Raw genomic sequence first — 3938 nt, forward strand, 5'->3', positions numbered from 1 at the left:
CATTCTAAGGCCGGGGTGCCACGATTGAGAATGCCTTCCTACCAGTGGTTTCACTTACAGAAGCAAGCTTCTCACAGAATCAAGCGAAGCTCCCATTTTCATGCATAGTGGAGTTGCATATTGGTATACTCCTTTGGGGGAAAACTGTTTCATGTTCTTTCCAAAATTATGCAACAATCCCTTTCACCCAATTCAGTTCTTGCCTTGTTATCGTTAGACTCAGATCTATACCATAGCCTTACAGAGATTTAGTATTTATTCTGTTATCAGAAGCCTGATTAACAACAGCAGGAGATTGGAAACAACCTGCAGAAATCTGGGAAAGTAATACTTGGAATGTGGCTCTGTCGAAATGCCTTACTTGCCGCAGAAGGGTAATTAAAGGGAATTCAGGGATAAACACTTTTGGTGAGACTTTGGTTCGTTGTTTTTTTTCCTTTGTAAAGACTGAAGATGCTTTTATTTCATGGCCATAATAATAATAATAATAATTAATAATAATAATAATAATTTATTTATACCCCACCCATCTGGCTGGGTTTCCTCAGCCACTCTGGGCAGCTCACAACAGAATATTAAAAACACAAACAAACATCAGACATTAAAAACTTCCCTAAACAAACAAGAATCCCTGTGGAGAGGTTACTAGAGCTGATATTGCATATATAAACATATTGCTTGTGTATTGTGTACTGCATATGAGAATGCACCTCTGGACAAGTTACTGTAATTATATGCTGTTCTTCTATTTACATGAAAAGCAATAAAAATTATTCCACACACGAAACACACACACAAAGACAGTGAGGGCTGGAGTGAAACTGCTACCCTAAGTCACAAATTTGCACTTTTAGCAGCCCTGCCTTGCTTGTCTTTCATTGCACACTGCTCAGTTCCCTTGTGCCAGGCTGATCTTAAAAGCAACGGATTAGTAGCCAATCCAAAATCCAGAAGACCCTCTTTCTAACTGGAGTTAAGAACATTACAAGCTGGGCTCTAAGTTCTCCGTGCCAGAGAGGAGACTATTCCCTGATCCTCCCAATTAGCACCTTTCAATCTGCCGGCTTCATTTCCTCGCCTGCCAGATGGCTGCCTTTTTGATGCACTCTTGACTGTGTATTGCTTCTGTTCTTTTCATTAGCCTAGATACTCCAGGTCAATTGCTGGATATGGGGCTTAATTACCGCTAGGGTGGTGAGTTACCTCAGGAGTGAAAGTGCACAGATTGGGGTGGGAGGGGGGGAGAGAGAGGAGAACTTGCTAGAAGACACTTGCTTAATGACCCACTCTCTGCTAATTATTCACTTGTACAAACAAAACACTCCATGTGCTCTAAAGAAGGGTGTACAGCAAAGCCAGAAAGGGCATGTTGGGTTGAGAAACAGGATAAAATAATTATAGGAAAAGGCAATCCCTTTGGGGGGTTTTCTTTGGCCTCCTGAAGTGGTTTTGATTATCTTTCCCCTCTAAGGAATTCATATTCATGTTAATCAGAGCATCCTGGTAGCAGGCAGAAGACTCTCATTTCCAAAACTTCTGAAAATGGAGTGAGGCACACTGGGGTTTTGCATTTCTCTTGTGTTAAAAATTGGAGGCACGCATCACTTTTATGCCTAGGCAGGTTTACTTTTAGCAGGTGCCAGAATATGAGTTCTCAAAGCTTGCAGAAGTAGCAGGGAAATGTTGATCTTTCAGGGTGAGAGGAAAAAGGAAAGCTCCCAGGTGAGAGCTGGGAGGGACTGCTCCCTTCTGTGGGTGGTAAGGGTTAAGAACTACCTTCAAGAGAGGACACTGTATTTTACCTATTTTATTTGTACTTTGCCAACAAAGGTCCGTATAGTTAAAGCCATGGTTTTCCCAGTAGTGATGTATGGAAGTGAGAGCTGGACCATAAAGAAGGCTAATCGCTGAAGAACTGATGCTTTTGAATTATGGTGCTGGAGGAGACTCTAGAGAGTCCCATGGACTATAAGAAGATCAAACCTATCCATTCTTAAGGAAATCAGCCTTGAGTGCTCACTGGAAGGACAGATTCTGAAGCTGAGGCTCCAATACTTTGGCAACCTCATGAGAAGAGAAGACTCCCTGGAAAAGACCCTGATGTTGGGAAAGGAGACGACAGAGGAGAAGGGGGCAACAGAGGACGAGATGGTTGGACAGTGTTCTCAAAGCTACGAACTTGAGTTTGACCAAACTGCGGGAGGCAGTGGAAGATAGGAGTGCCTGGCGTGCTCTGGTCCATGGGGTCACGAAGAGTCGGACACGACTAAATGACTAAACAACAACAACAACAATTTGTACTTTTTGTAGCTGTTTTTGGTTATTCATTTTCTATTTATGTTAGTTGTCTATATCTTACTGTAGTATGAAAAAAAAGTTTAATAAAGAAACACACACACACCAATCTCCAACGTCTTTATTTTTGGGTGGAATTAGATGAAATTTACAGGCATGGTCACTCTTTCTGAGGATATGAATCCTGCCCAATTTCAAAATAATAGCTGCAGTGGTTTTTTTTTCTTGGAAAGGGCAGGCAATACTGTTTTAGGAGGATGAAAAAGGCATCACTTAATCTTCTGTGCTATTTTGTGGGTAATTGGTCTGAAAATTGTTGACGTGAGAATGGTAAGAAACTTCCCAAATCACACTCAAATACATCCAAGGTTGTTTTTTTAAAAAAAATAAAATAAAATGCCATGCCTCTTTAAAGTTGGTTTTGGGATGGGAAGTCCTAAACAGAATTTGATTTCTGGATAAAATCATCTCCTGTGATTACAAGCGTTCAGTCAAAACAGAGCTCTCCCTTCACTCCCTCCCCCCACCCCATCCTGGCATCTTCCTTAGAGACACAAGTCTTGCTCAGAAATGCACTGGGACTGAGGAGCACAGTCATGAAATAGCTCCCCTCCTTGATTAAGACATTTCCCTTAAACTAGAGACATATGTTTTGATTTTTCAAAGCTGCTTCCCCTATCCTCACCATCCCCATTTTCCTTATGAGGTACACTTGGGGACACAGCTCCACTTTTAGTAGATGCTTCTTCAAGCTTTTAAATATTTATATACCTGAATTGCTGAGGTGCCACGAAGCACTTCAGGTGTTCTGCTCTGAGTCATGCAGCCTCCTGCTTCAATTTCAGAGACAACCCATCTTGCCTTGGGATTTAACCCATGGAGCCATTTCCCCGCGAATGGGAGAATGGCACATCTTTGCCCTGCTATGACTGAAGTAGCTTTGGACTTTGTCCAGGGCCCTTCTGCTTCTCCTGATGAAGCTGCAAGATTCTGAGTTTTCCCTTCCTTCATCCTTTGCAATTTCTCATTATTTCCGAGCGGGGAAAGAACAGCCTCCGAAGGAGAAAGCCACTTGTGCTAACAAGTGCGGTAATTAACAGCTAATGCAATTCAGGTCTTTACGTGGGGTGGGGTGGGGGGTGAAAGGAAGAGAAAAGACAAAAGTTGGCCTGAATACTAAGAGCAGAAGGTTTTTTCCAGTCCATTTGCTTTCTGCAGTGGAGTGCTGCACAGCTCAGAGAAAGAAAGAAAAAAAACAGGGAGTGACTGAGGAACAGGCAGCGGCAATAGCAATGCTGGAAAAGGGGTTTGGATTAATCCTGGAAACAGGAGCTGTTGACAATCTATTCATCTGTCTGCATGCACAGAGAAGAAGTAGCTATTGCTTTTATTTCCTTAGTGATGTCACTCCTAGGGGAAATAGTTGAGTTTCAATAAGAGGTAGCAGAAGGGGAAATTCCAGCTCTGTTTTTATATTGCAGGGCCTCCCTCCCAATTTCCTTACGCCACCACCCTGAGCTACTGTTTCCCATCAGTGGCTAGACCAAGCCAGTATGTGACCCGCTCACTAGCCACCTCTTCTGATCCTTTGCCTGCTTTTGCAATCCCAAACAGGCCACAAAGTGGGAGATTTACTGAGCCCC

The sequence above is a fragment of the Podarcis filfolensis genome (genome assembly GCF_964270895.1).
Source record: "Podarcis filfolensis genome assembly, chromosome: 5".
Lineage (NCBI taxonomy): Eukaryota > Metazoa > Chordata > Lepidosauria > Squamata > Lacertidae > Podarcis > Podarcis filfolensis.